The sequence below is a fragment of the Lissotriton vulgaris genome, chromosome 8 (assembly GCF_964263255.1).
Source record: "Lissotriton vulgaris chromosome 8, aLisVul1.2, whole genome shotgun sequence".
Lineage (NCBI taxonomy): Eukaryota > Metazoa > Chordata > Amphibia > Caudata > Salamandridae > Lissotriton > Lissotriton vulgaris.
In genome coordinates, this window is record NC_141696.1 from 1003893049 (window position 1) to 1003917652 (window position 24604).

Below are 24604 nucleotides of genomic sequence, written 5' to 3' on the forward strand. Positions count from 1 at the left end.
AGTGTTGAACACTTTAGACCATAGCTTATCCCAGGTGGAAATGGAAAGGGAAATAGTTAAATCAGTTTCCCAGGCAAGTTCAGTAGGGGATTTAGGCCGCTCAGGAATAGTAGACAACAATAACTTATAAACATGAGCTGTCTTAGGTCTACAAGTAGGGAAAAGTGAGAATGAAGTAGAGGAGGAAGTAAGCGAAGGTGTATCAACAGGGAAGTCATGGGTATACAAATGGGATTGTAAAGCATCGGAAATAATGGTATATTGAGCCAGGAAGGAAGCAGGTATGTGGTAGGTAGTTTGAAGGGTAGGGAAAAGGACAACAGATCCAAGATGGACCAGTTGATGTACATGAAGAATACCCTTCTCCCTCCAGTATTTGAAGTAGAAAGATTTACCCATATATTTAAGGAATTTGTTAAACCAGAGAGATGAATACAGAAAACATTGTAGTGGCTTGAAACCAACAGAAAAGGTGTTATATAACAGGTATTTCGAGTATTTTAATGTTGGAATAGCAGACAAAAAGGTACTATTGGACATGAATATTACATCCTGAAATGAAAAATCTTTAAGGAGGGAGCATTCATAACTAACCCAGGTTGGAATAGGAATGTCCCCAAAAAGCAAAAGCTAAGGCAAAAGATTGTTTTAGCAAAAAAGCAGCATGATATAATTGAAAATTAGGAAAACGTACCCCACCTTCTCCCTTAGGGCGAATAAGCTTTGCAGGGGCAATACGTGGGTGTTTGTTGTTCCACAGAAACTTAGAACAAATATAATTGATTTGGAGAAGTAAGAGAGGGGAATTTTGACAGGGAGCATGGAGAGAGTGTACAAAACATGACGAGAGATCATCATTTTTTACGGTGTCCAGTCTGCCCCACCATGATAAAAACAAAGGAGACCAATTAAGTAAGAGTGACTTAAGCTTGGAAAGGAGAGCAGTAAAAGTGAGCTTAAGTGTATCATGAATGGAGGGGGCGAACCAAATGCCAAGGTATTTAATTTTGGAGGGACACCAAGCAAATTGAGTATCATCAAACATGTATTGGTAAAAGGTGGAGTTCAAGGGCAGCACTTCAGTTTTGGACAAATTCAATTTATAACCAGATATACTAGAGTAGAGCCGGACTTCCTCCAGGAAGGGTGGAAGGGAGCTACTAGGATCAGACATGTAAATTAATGCGTCATCAGCATAAGCCGAGAGCTTCGTAGCATGGGAGTGATGCTGAAATCCTTTAATTAGTGTATTAACACGAATACGTTCTAAAAAAGGCTCAAGGCAGAGGATGAAAAGCAGTGGGGAAAGAGGGCAACCTTGTCTGGTACCCCTCGATAATAGAAAACATTTGGAGAAATGATTATTAACAAAAATACTAGCTCTGGGACAAGAGTATAATAATTTAACAAAGGAAATAAAGGAGGGCCCAAAACCAAACCACTGAAGAGTTACAAACATAAATTGCCAATTGATACGGCCAAAGGCCTTCTCAGCATCTAAAGAGGGGGCAGCAAGGGGGGATTTATATTTTTTAGCAAAAGAAATAACATTAGTAAACATTCTTGCATTATCTGATGCCAATCTACCCTTTACAAAACCTACTTGATCAGATTTAATTAACAGGGGGATTATATTTTCAAGACGAGGAGCAAGAATTTTTGCAAAAATTTTACAATCATAATTTATTAAAGAAATGGGACGGTAATTTTTACAGTGGGAATGGTCTTTGTCCGGCTTGGGGATGATAATAATTACTGCATCCATAAAGGAGCCAGAGGCCTTAGCGTCTGAGATAAAAGAATTAAACAGCGTAAGGAGACGTGGAACAAAAAGTAGTGTAAAACTCAGCGGGAAGGCCATCAGGCCCCGGAGCCATGGATTTTTTTGTGATTTTATCGCATTGAATATTTCTTGGGAAGAGATATCGCCTTCTAAAGCATTAAATTCATCAGGCAGGGAAGGTGGAGAGGGAAGGCCGGAAAAAAAATTATGCAGATTCTGGGAAGATATCATCAGAATAAAGAGACTGGTAGTACTTATGAAAAACATCTGCAATATCTTCATCTGAGGAAACCATTTTATTAGAAGATTCATTCAGGATAGGACCGATCGTTTTACGTTCTGATTTGATCTTTAAATAATTTGCTAACATACATCCGGCTTTGTTTTGACCTCCATGGTATTTAGACTATATTTTAAGAAGTAGGTTACAAGCATCAATCGTAGCCAATTTATTGAGGTCCGACTTCGCTTTGATCAACTGGCGTAGGGCAGAGGACGACTTGGAAGAGAAATATGTGTGCTCCAATTCTTTAATGTGGCTAAGTTGGGCCTCATATTTTTTCCGCGTTGCCTTCTTTTTACGAGAAACGAAAGAGATGACAAAGGCACGGAAAGAAGCCTTGAAGGCATCCCAATTATTGGGAATATTAGTGTCAATGGGATTGTTAAAAGTAAAAAATTCATTAGTATGGGTAGTGGCCTCCTTGATAAAAACAGGGTCAGATAATAAGGAAGTGTTTAACTTCCATCAACTAAATTGAGAGGAAGTGAGGGAAAAATCAAAAACAGCATGGACTGGAGCATGGTCAGAAATAAAAATAGAACCTATATCAGAGGCCTGGATGGACGGTAACAAAGATTTACTAACAAGAATATAATCAATCCGAGACCGCGTACGACAATCCCAACCAGAAGAGGGATACACCAAAGGAGGAGACACGTACAAAAAGAAAGTTGAAAATGTAGAGGAGACAGAGAGGAAGGGGAGAAAGAAAGGAAGAAGAAGAGAGAAAGAGTAGAAGGAAAGAAAGACAAAAGTGAACAGATCAAGGCAAGAAAGCCTGATCTGAGGAGAAAAGAACCGAAGTAGCAGGAGCATGGAAACGCCGAAGAGGAAGCGAACCCCTACGAGCAGGACAGAGGATGAAAGGGAAATCAGGACCTCGATAAAACAGAAAACACATAAGAAGAAAAGAGGGTAGAGGGAAAACATACACCACAGAACTTAAGTGCCTAGAACAGAAAAGGAAACAAGAAAGAAGCAGGAATATTAATAATTAGTATCCATGCCAGAAGGAGAAACAGAAAGCAAGAACGAATGGAGCTTCTGCGGGTCATCAAATGAGCGAGTACGCCCATTGTGCGTGATTTTACAGAAGCATGGATGAAGGATGCCATACTGGATATTCAATTGTCTCATCTGAGGACGAAGATTAAAAAATTCTTTGCGTCGAGCATTCGTAGCATTAGAGAGGTCTTGCGAGATAAAATTTTTGTGACCAGACCATATAAGTCGCCTTTTTGCTTTAGCATCCTTCAACACGGACAGGAGTTCAGTAAATTCAAGAAAAAGCAAAATAATACCACAGGGTTTTGAAGCATTAGGTTGAAGTCGGCCTAACCGATGAGCTCTCTGGATATTAAGCGGATGTGCTGAAGGTTGGAGTTCTAGAAGATCCGACAAAAACTTCTGTAAGGAAGACACCATATCAGTCTCCTCAACATTTTCCGGTAGACCGAAAAGGCGTAGGTTATTCCTCCGATTACGATTTTCAAGGTCCTCCGTGTGTAACTTCAATTTGTGGATTTCTTGTTCCAGAGAAGGGATCTTGGAGGAGACATCTTGGATATCGCTTACACGTTGCTCCAACTCCAAAACCTTACCATCCATAACCACCAACTTTGCTTCAATCTGAGAGAGTTTGACATTAGTAGCTGACATGAATGGTTGAAGGCCGCGGACTTCTTCTAAGATAGAATCCAGGACGGGATTCGGTGAAGAAATGGGAGACGGTGGATCATTTTTTGGTCTCTTCACTTTAGCACCAGTGGCAGCATGTTTTGAGCTACCAGGATCATGAGACATGTTGAAGACTTCAATTGAAATTACAGGCACAAACAAACATGTGTAAAAGATGCTGGAAAAATGAAAAGTAAAAAGAGTAGGCGGCGTAGATATAAGATCTATTCAGGCAAAAGCAGGAGGCACCGCAGAAGCAGGCAGTTGAGAAGCCCTATATCATATTCCGACTGCCGATTCAAAGGAATACAGAAAAGTCACGAATAGGCAAATAACCGCCAGGATGATTGGAGCAGCAAGAAAAACAAACAGGCATATTCCAAAAAAGCAAATTGTGAGAAATATGAGCAGTGGATATTACAAAACAAACATTATTGCCAGGACTGAAGCTTGAGATGGGCGACAACGAAATTTAGGTGTAGAAGTGGCTGTTGACAAGAATTTATCCTTCAGTATAGCTTCTGTGCGTCATAAAATACACCACAAGACAGTTAATGAGGACAAGGTGGATCCGTGGTGTGAGGAGTTAATTAGGAGACAACTAATCCAGCAATAGCAATTAGACGCAGTAAACTCGTGGAGAGTTCAAGGACCACATCACAAAATGGCGGCCTTTATCACCACATAGGTAAGGACAGAGGCAGCAAAATAGGCAAGTGCTCATATGAAGAAAAGATAAAAAAAAAACCATCAAAATCGCTATTTATACCACGATATAGTGAAGGCAGAAAGTGGATACGCGATATGACAAGGCTGGGGCTGCAGCATAATCCAGGAAACGATGATAAGCATTTAGAAGCAGGGACGCGGGCTCGGCGGCACAAAATGGCGGCCGCCCACGTCCAAAATCAGTGAAAGTTACCGGCATAGATAACGGAGTCCGGAAGCACAGCGGGTTGAATTCAGGGACCGCACCAGCTTCCCGACATCATCATGCAGCCGTAGATGAGCGCCGGAATCTCCACAAGACCCTCCGAGGTCCGGTAAGTTCGTCAAAGGCTCACCGCGTCCTGGAGCTCACATGGGATGCGCCATCTCTCGTCGGCGTTGAAGCCATGCCCCCTCAAAGATGGGAATGATGAGGCAGTCAGTTGAGTCCAGTGTTGAAAGTATAGAGATAGAGAGTGAGATACACTCTATCTCACGATTCTGCAGTGAGATTGGCGGGTTATAGCCACCTGGTCCAAAGAATGGATAGGTCTTCTAAAAGACAATGCTTAGGGGCGGCAAAATTAGCCATTCTGGAAGAAGCAAGACCCTCCTTTCCTCACACTCAGAGACACAGGAGATTATGGAAATCGTTCTCATGGACCTCTAGATTATTAATGTTAAGAGATAACACTTGCAGTTTGATGCAACATGGAAACTTTTATTAAATTATAACACTGCTTCATTTGATTTGAGCCATTGGTTTCCGATGCTCGACACCGTCACTTAATTGTCAACACCAGCGCTTGTAACTGTCTACCACAAGGTGGTGCTGTCTGGCTAATTTAGAGATGACCACAGCAACAGTTAATTAATAATTCAATATACATCAAAATGACTACTACCGGCATCCCAAGTCATTCTTATAGTGTTAGAGGCCTGTAATAGTCTGAATTGTCACACTTGTAGGAGTGTGATGGTTAGTAGTTGGGCTGTTACTATTATTGGCAGCATGGCAGGGGCAATGTGTGGTGCACGGTGCAGTGGCCTCTTGAGAAGAGCCCTGGCACTTTTTTGTTTTTACAAATTAATTACTGGATTAAAAGTCAGAAGGGCCTGCCTTATTTTGCCTTACCACCCCAGTTGAGAGCTTTGGAATACTTCTGCGGGATAGCTTTTGAAGCAACGTGTCCTTTAGGAGCTGCAATCGATAGCATCTATGGGCCTGCTGTGACAGTGCAATCTGATGATCTTTGTGGAATTTTTTCCTTGGTAGTCATTTTAATGTGGCTATGAAATGTACTCATGAAGCGAGGGGAATGACAGTTGGGAGATTTATTTTTGTTCCCACAGAATGTACATATGTTTGTGAAATTGTGACCTTTTTATTTTTAAATGTGTTGATCAGTTATGGCACACCTGTACTTAAGTTCTTCAAAATGATAATAAAAACACTTAAAAAAATAATCTATGAATTTGATGAAACAAACTTTAAATGTATCCATATACACTTAAGCAGGATAACACATACTTAACTGCTACAGGGGAGTATTTGTTTCATATGATCCAAAAATCACAGGGAGTTGGCTGAGACTGTAATTTGCATACATCTTTACCAAATGCTAAACAACTCTGAATCATCAAAGCCAAATGAGGTTCCTTTTCTTGAGTTATGCAAAGTACAAATACTCCCACTTATCAGCGTGCCCACCACACTGTTATTGTGTTGGGTGCAAAAAAACAAAGAAACAACCTCATTTTGCAACCTGCACAATATATGACTCAAGGGATAGAATATTTTCCATTAAATAATGTATGAAGAGTCACCCTATATTGGGAAAACATGTAAATATGAATATTTGAGGTAATGCAAATACATAACAATGGGTTGAAAATTCTTAGGAACAAGCTGATGTTGGGTCTGACAGCCAATGGTTTTCGTAGTCATGCCGTTACAGAAAAATAAAGATGGTTTGCTAGTATCCCTCTATTACTTTTGGTCACTTCACTTTTTTTCAGTGCCTGTTTTCAACCAACATTCTAATAAACCACAATAGCTATGACTGTCAATACAGAAATGAAAATGATATACAAGAACTTGGGTATCATACCAATTACCTCAAAAATATTTTGTAGGCCAATCACAATAAAAAGTGCTGTTGATTCTATAAATATATACTGTCTTGTAGTGTGGCTGAGTGTTATTGACTGTATCATTTTACTTCTATGCAAGTGTATGACAGCTTCCTTTCAGATAAAGGTGTGCAAAATGACGCATGTGCAACATTTATCACACCCATGTTGTGATGCATAAGTTGTCATGCCGTCACAAGTGACATTTAATATTTTAAGATAAATACAAATAAATGAACAAAACAAGTAATTTCCCAGCATGTGGAAAACTTTGCTTGGGCTACTCGTCACAGCTCTAGTGATAACTGGGCCTGGCCTCCCTTTGCCAGCCTGCTATTTTGCATAGTGTTCAGGATGGAGCTCCGCAAATCGCAGGAAGTCTCCCCTGCTTTGCTGGGTTGAAAGGCTCTGTTCAGGCCCTTGTTCAGAACTCTGTGATGCCTAGCCAGGGCTGAGGTTCAGCTCCCGTGGTTCAGTTCAGCATGCAGCTGGCCCCTCTAAGGACAAGGAGAAGCATTTCAGATCACTGGGCTACACTGGAAGTCCCAATGAGGGCTCATTTGAAGCTTCAAGCCCAGCTAGTGCTCTAGGAGGTTAGATATATTCACTTGAATTCCAGTGGCTGTGTTCCAGAATAGTAAAGAGAGAGAATAGGAAAGCTCTGCATTGCTATGAGTGGTGTTCCAAGGCTGTTAAAGTGCACTACCTTGTGCATTGACTTCTGTGGCCTGAGGCCACTCTCCCCCCCACCACAGGTACAGATTTTGACTTCGGTCTACGATCTCTGATCATGTATTGGGCATGCAACTGTGGCCCCTGTACTAACAAAATACAATATCCAGGGGATCAGCCTTCAACCAGAGGTCACTCTGGCTCCCTGTGCTTCACCATTAAACGAAAACCTCAAATCAGACATGGCAAACTGTTGAATTTAAGCATGTTACAAAGCAGAGAAAAATAAATTAACCAGGACTTCCTCAGTAAACATGGGTGAAGAACCTAGAGCCAAATCCCTGCCTGGTGGCAGATGCGCATTATCAAAGACATGCTCCCTGGCATCACTCAGGGAGAGCAAATCTAGGGCGCTCAGGCCAATCCTGATGCTGTTCTCATGATGTGAGAGCAGTGTCAGGATTGCTCGCAGGGCAGTATGGACGTCTGTGCCTGCAATGGAGCCAGGAGGGCGGCGATACAGCAGGATTCAGGTATTTAAAAAAAAAAAGAGTTGATTTTGTAACCCCCACCCGGTCACTTTCGCCAAACACCAGCAGAGACTGATAAAGAGAATACACTCTAGGTAACTTTTGAAAGCAAACAATCTACAGAAAAAAATGAAAAACATGGTTTGTTGGGGGACGAAATAATAAACACAATTAGTTAACCCCAAAGTAATTGAGTATGAACTAGTCCTTTCAATTTAAGTGATGATTGATAAACTTAGTTCAAAGTCAGTTGCAAGTAAAAAAATGGAAACCAATTTTAAATAATCTGCAGGCCTATCTATTTTACAAACATGAAAAATTGTATATTTTATAAAAGTCTTTTATTTCGAGGAAAAGAAAGAAACACATCTAAACTGATTTTGTGTTTGAGCCAGTGTGAAAACTCCCACCAAGATTCAGCAGTTCCTACACTTATCCTGTTTTGAAACTAGGGACGTGTTTCTCTCAAGCAAAGTAGGTCAAATTAGCGGCACATGGACCCAGGGGACGTTGAAAAAGAAACAGCTACATTAGGAATGGATGCCTTTTTCTGTTTTTTCTTTTCTGACATTAAACAAATTGAAAGTTGAATGTTGAGGCACAAAATGCTTTGTTTAAACAATAAAGACCTTTCCGAGCTGGCAGAAAACACAAGTCAAAAACACACTTTATATTTGTATTTGCTGTAGTTGCATAGTTAGCATTCTCAGCTAAGATATTTTATCATTTAAATGCTTTTCTAGTGCGATTGTAACATTTGTTAAGTTGTTATTTTTATTTTTTGTCTACCGTTCATACACGCATATTACAAATATTCTCCACAAATATGAGTGCAAATAATGTCAGATACTGGTGTCTTGGTATAGGTTTTAGGCCAAACGTAGGGGCTGATTACGATGGTGGACGGACTGCTGTCCATCCGCCATCGTCCCGGGGATGTGGACCGCCTGCCTACAAGGCGGTGGTCCCACAGGTGGGATCATAATGCAGCCACCACCACTGTGGTTGCAAGTGCTATTTTTTTCCGTTGCAGTGGGTGCTGCTGGCTGCAGCTCCTGCCGCAATGTAAAAAAAAACACTTTTGGATTTCCCTGTACTACTATGCAGTGCCTGCCACATGGTGCAGGAAAATGGTGCCCCCCATTTGCAAAACTGGAGTGCCTCTGCTTAAGGGAGGCCTGCTACGGGCCCCCAAAGACCATCCCCACAGGCCTTTCCATGTCGGGTGAATCGCCATGAAAAAGGATGAAGGGAATTGGCCATCATAATCACGTTGGGTGGCAAATGGCCTCACGATTGTAGTGAACCTGCCACCGACAGTGGCAGGTTCACCTAATCATAATCAGCCCCTTAGTTAGGAGTTATCTTAATAATTTGCATGCCTTTTCCCTGTCAACATTTTCACTGAAGACCCCATTCACAAAGTAATGGCACCTTGCTTCCTTTTTTAAGTGTGGATTATTCCTGAAATTTCAGGCGTGCATACATTGATTCAAAGAAAAACTGTTTTATGAATCAGGCTTGGAATAATAAGTGAGCTCAACTCTTAGAGATTGTCCTGCTTTTATGTTATGGATCAGGGATCAGATCTTCCACAGTTAAATGTGGGAATACATTGTGAGTACTTAGCAGTAGTAGCATTTTTTGGGGGCTCTGGTGTATCAGGCAGCTGCACGGTTACATCCTGTTTCTTTAAGCCTAACTTGCATGTACTACTATATCTCTGGGTTAGCTACTGGCGCTGTTGTCTCTGAGCACTGCTGCCATTGTTCCTGGGCAGTGCTCAGCTGCGTTCTGCTGCTCCTCCCCTTATGCTGCAGCCTCTGTTGGAGGCTCTCAGGGCAGCTGCGGGTGTTGGAGGTTGATGTCCCTTTTCAGTGGTGGTCAGGTGGCCACCTGGGCTTGGTTGTCTCCACAGTCAGAGGTCGTGGTTTGCAGTGGGTAACGCAAGACCTGTAAGGAGGATTAAGAGGCTCACCAGGTTTGTCAGTTTTGAGCCTGCCCAGAATAGTTTGCAGAGGTGTGAGGCAGTACAATAGGTGCTGTTGCATAGGGTTGAGTCCCACCAGGTGCGGAAGCGGCCAGTTTAATGACCTGTGCAGCTTGTGCAGCTGAATATTTCAGCTTCCTCTGCTTTTGACCTCTCTCCTTTCCTGCTAGTCATGTCTCCCCTCTGTTTCCCTAGCTCCTCCTTCTGCCACCCATTTGAGCAGAGTTTATTTCAGTGGAGTGGAGTGCTGCAGGCTAGCTAGATAGTCATCTGCTGTGGGGGTCACAGTGAGTCCAGACCAGGAAAAGGCACCTAGAGGTGCCCTTAGATAATAGAGTAGCTCAGGAGAGCTTGGAAAGGGATGGAGGGAGAACCTACAGCGTGGGCCACAGCAAGAAACTAGCAAGGAAGAAGATGAACAGAAGGAGAGCAAGAGTAGTGTAAAGAGGCTTTGAGTGCATTAGGCATATGACATGGCTGCCTCTATTGCTTAGAGGCGGGTGTGCTTGTGCCTGGTGAGCTTGACCACATCCCCAAAGTTGTGAACACTGTGTGTTCCTCTTTTGACCCTCCCTGCTGTTGCACATTATTCTGCAACCAGAGGCATAGCCTCAGTTTCTATTTGTTCCCCCTGCCACACACCACATACAGATATGTATTTTGTGATCCATCTAGCATCTAGTGAGCAAAACAGATGGCCAAAAAGATCCAGTAGGATAATTTCAGCTGCACTTGCTAAACAACAATATCTAAGCCCCTCAAGACTAAATCAAAGGGTCTACCTACCGTACCAACTTCCTTTTCTAAATCATCTAAACATCAGTAGGTGATAGTATAAAATCAGCGGAAAAAAACAGCCCAGGGAATCAAATAATAAAAGTATTGATTCTTCCAATCCATTAGTTGGGAGTCCCCAAAATTGGTGGCATCAAAGCATCTCATGCTAGATTATATGTTATGAGAAATATCTACACTACTTTCTCCTTCCTCCTACTGATTATAGCAGCATTGCTAAAGGCCCTTTGATCTCTGTCACTCATTAATTTTTTGACTAAGCAAGCTCCTTACAAACATATCAAGATAACTCGATTTCAATCTGAATGCCTCTCCTCATTTACCAGTAGACTAAGTTACTTTCAATTTAGTTGTAATTGCCAAACTGATTTAGAAAACTGTGATTTCTATTTGATAGTAGGCCCCTTGAGGTTTGCAATGTTCTCTTGGAAGAATTGTTAAATTATGTAAAATGAACTGTTATCAAGGTCAATTCAGAAGGAAGATCTGTTACTCATCAAGGGCAGGTCAATTCTTGTCTAGGGGTCAGCCTAGAACATGCCATTTCTAAAAAGGGTTAGGTAGTAAGGGCACTTGATTCCAAAAAAACACGTTTTTACACATTTTCATGAGGGTAATAAAATCCTTTCTTGGAATGTGACCAGCTGCTCATCTAAGTCTCCAAAGGGTTGTTTTCCGGACTCATTGAAAGCAGATATAGTATGTATACAGGAGACTCGGTGTCGGAGACCTTGGAATGCAATAATGATTAAGTTTTTAGTTGCACAGATAAAAAGTTCAGGAAGGGCCATGCTAGTGGTGGGATTAATGTAATGTTTAGCACAGACTATATTTGGATATATAAAACCTTCTCCCACCATTCGAATTAAGCTCAATGCATATCATCTAATTAGCCTAGTAAAGGGAGTTGTGCTAAAATGTCTCTCCTTCTTGCTTACTTTTATATATCCGTCAGGTTTGGTAAACGATTCTCTCACCAAATCCTTGATTGACTTTATAGGTCAGGTAGTTGAAATAGAAAACAAAAACAATGTAATCATAAGGGTTGTAACACTAAGGTTTCTAATCACCCTATAAACGTATTCACAAAGAGAGATGGGGAAGAGTCCTTAAATATCCTAGTCCTATATTTTTGTCCTTTTGGAGAGTGAACAAAACAGGGAAACATCTCTTAGAATTATGTAGGCACATTGGGGCCATAATCATGGAATTGTACAAAAAGAAGCAAAAAAATGTATTATGTTATTACTACACTCTCAATATTTGGATGGCTTTCTGATTTAGAGATCCTAGACACGTCTCTAAGTGACTGTTCGATTCTTTCACTTACCATCTGTATATCCTCAGAAGATGTCATGCCTTGGAATTTGGTGGGAGATAAAGTCCATTTCTATTCATGAAATGGTAAAGATCATTGGAATACATTAAATATAGGGATGCAAAATACAGCCTTAACAAATGCTGTTAGATATGCCAGCCTTAAGACGGTTTCCCCAAAATGTTTTTCCTTCTCCCCTCCTGTTTTGCTAAATTAGTTGTTTTGGGCCATAGAACTCTGTGCACTTTACTACTGCTAACCAGTGCTAAAGTGTTTGTTCTCACTCCCTAAAACATGGTAAAGTTGAATTACACCTGATTGGCACAAATAATGTACTTATAAGTTCCTATTAAAGGGGTATACTACATATTCAGGGTTTGTAATTTAAATGCTACTAGTGAGTCTGCAGCACGTATTGTGCCACCCATTTAAGTAGCCCCTTAAAACATGTTTTAGGCCATTACAGTCTGTGAGCAGTTTTAAACTGTCAAGTCAAGTTAGCAACAAAAATCTTTTGCAAAGCCTACAACTCGCTTTTAAATAAATTTAAGTCGCTCCTAAGGTAGGCCCTAAACAGCTCACAGGGCAGAATGCATTGCATTAAAAAAGTTAACCATATGCTTTTGAGTTTTACATGCTCTAATAGTGAAAAACTCAAACTTTTGTGGGGCCTACTTCTCCTATAAGGTAACATTGGGTTACCTTAGAACATTTAATGAGTGATAACCTTAGTTTGGGAGTGGGAAGTAATATATGGAAATATAATTTAAAATCCCCCTTAATGTTCAAGGTGGATTTCAAGTCATAAATCTCACAATTGCCATTTTCTTCTCCTAAATATTTGGTGCCTGCAGCCTCTTTCCTGGGTCACATGATAAGGTGTAGTTGGCCTTTGTGTATTTCGCCCAGACAGCCACACAATTGAGAGCCTGAATATTGGCGTAATGATCTATAACCCAACACTTGGATAGCTAGACGCACTCCTAGAACTGTAAATAAAACATTCTATTGGCAAGATAGGTGGTGCAGGTAGGTAAATAATCCCGAGTATGAGGATAATAACGTAATCCAAAAAGCACTGACCTCACGTCATGAGGAGCATCTCCCACTTGAACTCATGCGAACGTAGGCAAATACATTACTCACTTCATGATCTTTTCTCAATGAACTTTATTGAGATAGTAGATTTTCTTTTGTGGTGTCATTCATTATTCATTCATAAACTTATTCTCCTTTTAGTGACATAGTTCACTTTAATATATGCCCAATGCATTTCGGGCAATTATCCCTTCATCAGGGGCTTGATTCGGAAACATGGAGGAAACTTTGGTTCAGTACCTCAATGGCAAATAAGCTAAGTTCAGTTAAGTAGTGTGATAACTGTTAGTACCATAAGTGGCTGAAAAGAAAAGTGCACACTCACGTAAATGAAATGCTGAAAATGATGAGCAGACCATGGAAACAAGCACGCGTTATAATAATGTGCATCCGCCTTTAATGAAGAAGTAGCAGAGTGAGCGCGGTGGTAAGTGAAAATTGAGTGCTTTATTTTGAGAATTTGAAAATTCTGAAGTAATGGTCTAATCACAGTGAATCAACAGTGAAAAAATGAGCGGTGAAACGATAAGCGTGAATGGCTGATGGACTGTGGCATACTACGCGGAAAAGGTAGTGCATGAGCATATATCAATAAAGTTTGGTGAAAAAAACGATCAAGGTATTATTCGATCCCCTAGTGAAATTCAAACGAGTGTTTGAAGAAGGTCCCATAATTGTATTGAGGAAATACTTCTCTGAATAGTGCAAACAACCCTTAAAAACAAGTGAACATGGTGAAGGAAACAAGCTTACAGAAAAACAAGTGCACTTACTCAATGATGGGTAAAACACCTCTACGGCAAAGTGTTGGACACTGTAAAGATAGCTAAATATAGAAAATACCAAATTAAATGGTGAAAACTGCTCAAAGAGCTGAGCAACCGAATATTCAAATAAACAGAAGGTGGAGTTTACCCGTGCTGTAAAGAAGTAGACCTCGACAGCTATTCCCCGTAAACGCTGATGAATTTCGATGATCACATGTTCATTAGAACAACGCTCAAAGAACCAGAAATGCGGAAGTCAAACACCACTGGCAGGATGAGCCATCCAAGGCAGGATGGGGTTGGAGCTATTTTTCCTTAGCCTACTTGCATTCAAATACACTGCTTCAGCTCACACACAAAGAACTTCAAGCTAGTCTTTTATGCCTGCAAACAAACTGGGACCAGAGCAGGGAGGCAACAAAGTCCTGTCAATTCTGTAAGTTAAAAGCTCCAGAGGTTTCTTTCACTTGAAAGGGGGCACCAGGTATAACAATAGAACCCCCAGCCCCACTCTTCAGTTCACTTCTAGACTGCGGAAGGACACTCAGAGGACTGCCTTGCTGCCTGTGTCCTCCTTTGTACTTCAGAGAACTGCCCTGCTGCCTTAAGCCTGCCTTGCACCCTCAGAGGACTGCCCTGCTGCGTGAGACCTGCTTTCCTGCTTAATCCCAAGACTTCCAGAGTTACTCTAAGGGCTATTTGGCAGGCCTCCTGATCAGTGCCTCAGAAACAGAAAAGGCTCCAACCATATTGAACCCACACCAGGACCCAGCCTGAATGAGTCCCGACTCTCCAGTTGGTGGCCCTCTAGTTTTGGACCATTGGAAGGTGTGCTAAAGTGCCCAGATAACCCAAATCCAAAACTTGGGACTTGGCATACTTTCTGCCAAAAAGTGCTCTGAGAACCGAGAGGAGACTGGGACCTAGTTCTTCAACGACCCCGCCTAAGGTGTGTCAACAGTGTCCCTGACTTCGCTGAAGCTTCTGCTATGGTATTATCACCAGCAACAAATCCTGTTCTGCAGCTCATTCAGAAGTAGTATTCGGCCTTATGGAGCTCTCGTCTATTACAGCTTGCAAGTTTGCCCCGCTGGATATTTTTGACTTCCATTAAAGAGACTCGAACATAGAAATCTTCACTGTGACTTATTCTCTTGGTCCTGGATGATGATGCCTCCTCCTTTGACACCGCTGGTAGCCTTTTCCCACTGACTTTACCTTCTTAGTCATTTTTCTTCAAATTCTTTTTAATTTGGAAAGCTAAGTGGAGACCTAACCCAATCCTCTTCTTATATCTGAACCATGCTGCATCACAGATGACCATAAACTTTGACTTTGCCCCAAACATTTTGATGTTAAATCATTTTCTTTATTTTTCTAAAGTTTTTTCTTGTCTAGTGATTTGACTCTATTTCTGTTTTTGTGCCACATAAGCACTTTACACATTGTCTCAAAGTTAAGCCTCAGGATTGTGGCTGGTGCTTGAGAAGGGCTAATACACCCCTCAACCAACAATGCAATTTCATGCAAATGCCCTAAATGGCTGAATAGTACAGGCAACGACTGCATTTGATACTTTTGAAAAGGACACAGACAAATTTATAGTAAAGATCGATTCACCCCTGGCCCTCCCTCGTACTCAGAATACATCCTATACATGTAAGAAAGAGTGCCATTTGAATAAATTGATTAATAAACTTCAAAGGTAGCAATTATTTTTTACTTCTCTGATGAAACAAGGACAATAATAAACAACAATCCAATAAGATCTGGATAGATGTCTGGGAGGCAGTAACTCATAAAGAGTTTAGACGCTTTTTGAGGAAGTTTGCATTGGCTAGTGGGAGTAGTGTAAAAATCACCTATCTGCATGATCACTAGATGGAGAGGTCAATATATCTTTCCAGTCTATATTCTACTAATTCCCCCAATGCTACAGTCTTTTCACCCATTACCTCGTCTTTCACTCAGGGATTAGATTTACACTGTTCAACTAAAATCCAGATTAGGAATATTATACATAGTGCTACAACACTGGGTGACAAAGGGCCACATCAAATACTAACTACAATTATAAAGCTAAAGTAAGATTTATGGTCAAGTTACTTAGCAACTCCTTTTTAAATGTTAATATTTATCTGGTGCTGTTCCTATTGATATGGAAGGGAGGTTTACCTCCCCCTCCAAAAGAAAGGCATGATTAGTCAACCCTGTATTGATATGTGTTAGACCTGTCATCCTTAGGGTAGTCTTAACCCAAACATACTTCTTTTCTTTTGGTTCATCTTTTTGTTGGCCTTAGGACTCTGAGCTCTTTACCTCTGATGACCAGTGCTAAAGTTCATGTGCTTCGCCCCTAAACATCGTAACATTGGTGTATACACAATTGGCATATTTAATTTACTTATAAATCCCTTGTAAAATCAGGGCCTGTAAGTGAAATGCTACTTGTGGGCCTTCAGCTCTAACTGTGCCGCCCACACAAGTAGCCTTTCAAACCTTTCTCAGGTCTCCCACTGCAGGCAGTGTGTGTGCATTTTACTGCCACTTCGGCTTGGCATTTAAAAACCTTTGCCAAGCCTTTAACTCCCCTTTTATTACACATAAGTCACCCCTAAGTTAGGCCCTAGGTAGCCCATAGGGCAGAGTACTGTGTAGGTAAAAGGTAGGACATGTACTTTAAAGTTTTGCATGTCTCGGTGGTGACAAACACTGAAATAAGTGTTTTACTACTGTGAGAGCAACTCCTCTCATGGGTTATCATTGGGAATTCCTTAATAGACTTTAAAGCTGTAATTCCTGATTAGAAACTAGTAATTGTGTCATGTTTTATATCATTGGAATGATAATGATAAATCCACATTGCTAGTAAAGTTGGGTTTAACATTATTATTTCAGAAATGCCACTTTTGGAAAGTATAAACACAAGTCGATTATGGACGGAGCGCTACAACCTTTCAGACACTCACCCCTAGTCACAGATCAGGGTGGAATCCATCATTGTCCTTTAGCTCACTCCAACACCCCAGTTCAGACACAGCTATATGCAAATCAGTCATGCCCCTGTGACTCAGGGGAACAGTCCAGCCCAAACTGCCAAGCCATGTCTTCCCTGGACTGGAAACAAATATCCTGGGACCAGTTTCGGGCTAACAGCCCTCATTATCCGGGCTAGCTTGAATCAAGTGGCAAAGAGAGCAAGGGACCCACGTCTGGGTTTACCCTGCCAACTTAGGGTGAACAAAGCGAACATAGGGACATGATGGATGGAGCACTGAAACTTTTCAGACACTCACCCACAGTCACAGATCTGGGTTTAATCCATCATTGTTCTTTTGCTCATTTTGCCACCCCAGTTACGACACAGCTATATGCAAATCAGTCTTGACCCTGTGCCTCATGGGAACAGTCCAGCCCAAACTGCCAAGCCATGTCTTCCCTGGACCGGAAACAAGCATCCTGGGACCGGTGTCAGGCTAGCAGCCCTTATCAGCCAGGCTAGCTTGAAGAAGTGCCAAAGTGAGCAAGGGACCCACGTCTGGGCATACCCTGGGAACTTAGGGTGAACAGAGCAAACACAAGGAGATGATGGACGGAGTGCTGAAACTTTTCAGACACTCACTCCCAGTCACAGATCTGGGTTGAATCCATCATCATTCTTTAGCTCACTTCGCCACCCCGGTTCAGACACAGCTATATGCAAATCAGTCTTGACCCTGGCCTCAAAAAAACTACAAGGTTCAATGTTGTAAAATTGAGAAAACTTGTACAGAAATAGCAGAGAGGCAAAGCATGGTGGAAAATCGTACAGAAGTGCTAGAAAACACAGTGTACGCACTGAAAGCACAGGCTACCTCACTAGAGAGTACATTGAAGGATGTGATGTGGAAGCTAGAAGAGGCAGAAAATCACCAACGGTGCAATAACCTGAGGCTGCTAGGGATACCCTAGAACAGTGAAGGCAGTGACAGCATCAAATTCATAGTAAATATGTTGAAAAACTCTTTGCCAGCAATTAACAGACTGGGATAAAAATATCCAAGGTGCACATAGATTTTCTTTAACAATATCCAAACGGCCCGAACGCTCAGTCATATCCACGTGTAATATTAATTTATTTTGGAAATGTTCTGCTCCGACAGGCCGTGTACGATCTGACCAGACCTAACAAGAAAAGGAATTGGTAGAATTTTTCGTTTTTCACAAAACCAGACTTTGCACATGCCGCAGTGGAGAGATGGAGTCTCAGGCAACTTATCACAACATTTCAAAAAACAGGAGCTACAGTTTTTTTACAAAATCCAGCTAAGTTAAAAGTTATCTTTCAAGGTCGGAACTATCATTTCACTTCCATAATACAAGCTCAGAAAGTGTTAGAGGAGATTACAGTGGGGAAAGCTGGGACTGCCGAAAGCAAATATTGTGTGCTAAATAGTGAAGACAATGCAGTAATGACCAGGAGCTTCTTCCTGTGACAAGGACAAGGAGGACTTGTCTGTCTTTGCCTGTGGTCTTTTTTTCCTGTTATGTCATATGTTTTCCCTTTTCTTTCTCCTAGATGTGATGTTTGTTTTCCTAGGGTATTATTCTGTAACACAACTGGTCTTGAGCATGATTATGATGGCTAAAAGCACGTTTGAACTCAAGGGGAAGAGAGGGGGTGGAGAGTGGGTGAGGTTGGTTCAGACACTATCACACAGGCTCAGGATTGAGCCTGATTGCCTAAAGGGTGGTGGGGGAGGGGGGAGGGAGAGCGGGAGGGGGTGAAGGAGGAAATCACGGATGGTAGATATAAAAGGTGCAACCAAGAGGGTCCAACTTAGATACAAGAAAGATAGAAAATGGCAGGAGATATACAGGTGGAAGGTGGCCCGAGAGAAGAAATATACACAGTCAGGTATCGATAATATTCAATATGGCTAGATTGAAAATTCTCACCGCTTCAATGACCCTAAAAAAAGACAAAGCGTGTCTGTGGGATTACAAATGATAGGGGCTAATATTATCTGTATTCAGGAGACTCACATCGAAGGGTCACTACGGTATCTACTTAATACACTAGAGTATAGACTTATTACTGCAACAACACAGGGAGTAAGGACTAGGGGTATAGCCATTTTGACAAAAGGGAGTGGGATGCAGTTTGTTTGATCCTCATCTGATAAGTTCGGGTGGTGGGCTATTACAGAAGGCAGTATAACAATTATTAAAAATGACATTATGTGCAATATATGGAAATGTTATTGATGATCTGAATGTACTGGATTATATTTCAAATGAGCTTGCTCACCTCTCCTATTGATAGTTTGTGGGGATTACAATCTGAACCTTCCCTGTGACTGGTCATTGGAACCAGGATACAAATATCAGGGGAGGAAACCAAAAGTGTTTCAGGCCCTTAAAAATGTATGTCGGACCCATGGCCTAATAGATTGTTGGCAAATATTGCACCCAAATGATCCAGGATTTACTTACTTCTCTAATTCACATTCTTTACATGCGAGACTAGATTATATGTTTGTCTTAAGCACATTGTAGCTCCAATTGCTAAAAAATTTTTTTATCACAGGCTCTATCCGATCATAACCCTCTAGTTTTAATTATAGAAAATGGAGCATTGAATCCCAATGTGAAAATTTGGATGTTCGAGAGAGCATTGTTGTTAAACAAGGAATATTGTCACCATATGAGTAAATGGATACCAGGGTTCTTGGAGGATAACATAATCAGTGCTGCAATCAATGTGGTCTGGGACGCCCTGAAGTTAGGGATCAGAGGGGAGGTGCTACGATTTTCATTACATTTTAATAAGGAGGCTAAACAAAAAATGGTGACACTGCAGAGAAATTTGGGTGTGGCTGAGGAAGGATTGATAAGGGCAGTTCAGGAAGGACGGGAAATTGAAAGTGACTTGAGGCGTGTGGGGATAGCTAAAAACTCTATCATTGAAATTCGGAAAAAGCCATAGCCAAGCCAACAATGCATAGACAAAGCACTTTTGAATTGAGTAAGCAGGTTGGTCATCAATTGGCAGTGTGTACTCGACAACAAAATACAGCCAATCCAATAAGCGAAATCAAAGATCCAGAGTATGGACAAAGGACCGAATCTAATGCGATAAGAGCTGCATTTCAAATGTATTATCAAAAACTATATAATGATACTGGTACACAACAGGAAAAGATCGAGGAATATCTAGATCAAAATCCACCATTCAGATTAGAGGTAGAGGATTAAGATAGTTTGGATAGTATACCACAATGGGAGGAAATCTTGCTCTCCATGAATAGTCTAGGTAAAGGAAAGACGTCCAAAATGGATGGGATACCAAAATATATATATATAATTTTTAGCCACTTGCACCCACCTAACCTTCCTCCAATTATTATTGATAGTTAAGTCACCATTAGACTGTATTTGAGTTTGGACCGTATTACCAAGAATACCCCACAGGGAGGGAGCCGGTGTAAAGTAATCACTTTCCAGACCAAGTATGGTATCACAAAAGTTCACATCTATAAGAATATAGTCAATGCAACTTTGGTATGTACTCCTTCTGGAATGTTGGGCACCTCTCTAGATTCAACTTTGTTCTGCCATTACAAGCTCTCAAGTGACAGCATATACAAAGGTCCAGCATCTGTGGAGCTACCTTACAGAGGGTTTGTAGTTTGGGGCCTTTCTGCTGGAGTATACCCCAGAACAAGTTCTACGGGCAAACACCTTCCTGCAGTAGATTCGAGGGTCCAAAATATGTATTAAAATCCCCACCCACTATTATGGTGGCCTCCTCTGTAGTTTTAGAGAGGTTGTCTCTTAAGAGGTGCAAAACTGGGGATTCAGCTGTCTTAGGCGAACTCCTGCTATAAACATTAGGGAGCACCAGATGGACCTTATTCCCCACTAAAACCTTAAGGCCAAATAAATCAGGGGAATCAAGGAGAAGCTGCCTTACATTATAACCCAAAGTAATCTTTAGCCATACAGCTAGGCCCCCGAAGGTCTGCCAGCCTAGGATTTACAAGCTGGGAGGTGGAAGGGCATAAAGCTTTGCCTATACGAGAGGATGATTTCCTGAAACATGATGATATCGCACTGGTCTATGAATGCCCCCAGTCTTAGTGGACGAGCTTACTCCTAAGCCTAGATATGTTCCATGAGACAACAGTAAAAGTATTGGATGAACTCCACAGGGAATGCCTGAGGTTCTTGGAAAACAATTGATGGTTCACTAGAGAGAACACCTATGGTGATTTCACTAGAGGCTTGCAGCAATTCAGGGCTAGTGGGCTACATTGGTGAAGAGTTAGAAATGCAAGAAAGTGTTGTCGAAATACAGGTAGCATCTCTGTTATCTAAAGAACCCTCAGGGACGCAGGTCACTGCCTGCAAGGTTACTTTAGGATATATGGCATCCTCCCTGTTCACTTGCCCATAGGAATCATGGAATTGGTCTATAACTGCATTAACACCCTTTCCCACTTGGCATCAATCTACATCCCCCAAATCGAGGCATGGATGGAATTTATCTGTGACTGGGACAGAGAACTGCACTGACTCATCTTGTCAATTAATAGTCTGGTGATACCATACCCTGCTTCCAAAGTTAAGAGGTCTAATGTGTTTATAAAAGAAACTAAGTGAGACAATACTGATACATGACCCAGCCCACACACCCTGGTCGGCCCCTTGCTCTGCAATAAATCAAGTTCTGGGCAAGGAAAGACTCTTGAAATTCACCATAATACAATACCCCTAATACGTTTGCCCAAAGGACCGATCCACACAACCCTACGTACAAATCAAATGGACAACCAGTAACAAATCAATATAGTTCTTCGCTGGGAGAGTTTAGGGGTGGCATATCAGTTACAATTACAACATTGGGGCAGCAGGACGGAGGAAGATTAAGCCGAGACTGACTGGGATACTTATGGCCCGTAAGTGGACTGCCTGCTGAGGCTCTAGTGCACCCAATGCCTCCAACATCACCCTACTCACCAGAGCCCTGGATTGCCCCTCCCTTCGGGGTTGTGCCTCCTCTACTGATAGTCTGGGGGGGTGGGGGTGATGCCTGGTCCCTGGGTGGCCTGAGTGGCCAATGTCGAAGCCTGGAATGAGGTAGAGGCAGATGTAGAACACTGAGGAAAAGAATCGATCAATATGGGGTCCTTAGCTGAAGGCTTTAAGGACAGTAAATTAGCATGGGATTGAGTTAGTAGGGGCATTGCGGTTTCCAATTTGCAAAGTCTGTCAATCAATGGATACAAGCTTGATCATGGTCTAAAGCTTCCCAAAGAGAACATCCCAGTCCAGGTTGAGGGAGGCTTCCTTGTCCCCAGATTAGAAGAGCTGGCTACAATAGCCACAGGCTGGGAGGCAGCCGGGTTGATTGTTGAACTGAGGCCCCTAGCTGACCTTTTGGGCCTAAGGAGACCAATATGTTTGGATTTCCTTTTGAGTTTAACGATAGGCCCCCTCTCTCTGTAGCATCTAAGGAATCGATGTTTGGAAGAATGGTGGCTGGGTGAGGAGATGACGATCGGTGGGATTGATGTGGTTGGATAGGGGAAGAGGCTGATGGTTAGGCAGTGTTGAGTTAGCATCCCTCCCGGAGCTCATATAGCTCAGTATCTCCTCACCTAACTTCAGAGACAGACGTCGCTCAGCCAGAATGATCTCTTTGTCTAAGACATTTGCAGCATGTGTCAAGAAAGCATCAAGGGTAGTGCCCCCTTTGGAATTGGGAATGGCTGCTTTATCTCAGTGTAGCCAGCGTTTGGGCATTTCCGCTATCAAAAGATCCAGGACTGATAGAAAAAAAAGGAAAGGAAACAGGGCCAAAACTGAGATAAATGACAGCAACAGTCACCTCTGACAAGACTCTATGCCCCCTCAAAATGCTTGATGCCATGCAACGCTGGTTAAACAGACAGTTCATGGAGTGAAATGAAGGAAAAATAAAGGTAACAAAGGATGGAAAATTGGCAGAATATAGCACCCAATTGTAGTCCAAGTAGCTCAGGTGAGTAATGACCTGCAGAGACCAGCCAGCTACCACCAACAGTACCTTACCTCTTCCCCCTGGTGTGACAGCCACCACTTCCGCCCACAGCTTTGCCAACGCAGGGACTTGGTAGCTCATGAACTTCAAATAAATGCCTGAAATTCTCATTGTCTCAAGTCACAAAACACAAAGCGCCAACTGTTTATATCTGGTTGTGGTAGACCGGTACAAAGTCCCAAGTTCAGACCGACAACAATTTAGCATGGGCTGACTTCAGGGACCCAGTTAGGCCTGCTGATCAGGAGTATGTTAATTCCTGGTTGCGAAAATGCATCATGCAGCCAAGGCAATGTGAGGTCCTAGTGGGAGATGTGCCAGGCAGCGCTGGTCCGAAGAGCTGCGAGGCTGTTGTGTGAGGGTGTGCATCATTGTTGAGGAGGCCATCGATAAGGGGGCAGCAATGTGGAGTCCTGTGTGGAAGATGTGTTGTGCAGCGGCTGGTACCAAGGAAGTTGCGGAGCTTGCATTGTGCAGTCCTGCACTGTGATTGAGGCTGCCATTGACGAGAGGCTGCAAAGTAAGGTTCTGCTTGGGGATGCGTTTCACAGCTGTGGTCCAAAGGGGCTGCTGGTTGCAAGGGTGATGCAAAGTCCTTGCAGCAGGAAAGACCACAGAGCAGAGACAATGCATCAGTTCTGCTTTGGGTGTGTGCCACGAAGTAAAGGCGATGTGTTGGTTCTGCTGAATGCACAGATGGGCTGGTAGGACACCTTCAGGTCCACTTCCAAAGGTCCAAGACTGGGATGGCACCACTTGTCAGGATAGGACTCTCAGATGGCAGAGTCCAGGTGCTGGGTTCAAGTTTGTGGGAAGCCTTTTATGCCCCTGAGACTTCTAATCAGAAAGCCAGCCAACTAGCCATTGGAGTCACTTTGGGGTCCTGGATATAGAGATGCTGGCCCAGTTCTTCTCAGCCAGGCAAGAGGACAGCAGGGAGGCAGGACAGCAAAGCAGGGCAGCAGCCCTTCAGAGCAGCAGTCCAGCAGGGTGGCATTCCTTTCAGCAGCACAGCAGTCCTTCTTCCTGGCAGAGCCCACAGGTCCAGAAGTTGGTGTCTGAGGTTCAATATTTATACCTGCTGCCCACTTTGAAGTGGCAGAGGCTTCCAGAGGATTCCAATCCAACAGGTCATGCTGCCTTGCCCTGTCCCCAGATTGTCTGGGGTCACAATAGACTATATACTAGTGTCAAACCCTTTGTGACAGTGCTCAGGCAGAGCCTTTGTGGTGTGTACACAATGGAATGAATCAGGGCGCGACTGAGCACCGGATCGGTTGAACCGAAGTTCCATTGTGTACTCCAGGAGGCTCATTTTAAGGCTACCAACCGCGGATCAAGAATCCTCTGATCCGCCCATAGGTAAACTGCAGCTTCCGTCACCGTACCATTACCGGGAGCCATCCGACCCTTTGTCTACATCCGTATTGGGAGCAATACCTAACCTTTCTAATTAGGTACCGCCGGAACCAATTCCGCTACAGGCTTGGCAATTTCCAACCCCTACGTTCCATGCCCTCCAACCCCGAGGCTCTCTACATTCAGGCAATACAATGGATGTCCTGATGATGATCCATTATCAATAATTGGATCGAAACGCCGTTGACACTATATGTGGGCCAAACAATAAGTGTACTAATATGTGCCTAACAAGTATATGTTTCCCGCATATTTGAAGCAAATGTACCCTAAACCTTCTCTTTGCTCATGCCTTTCAAATGCCTGAAAATACCCCAGTACTTGTTTGTTTTGATTGTTTGTGCAGCATCGTGGATGCAGGACTGTG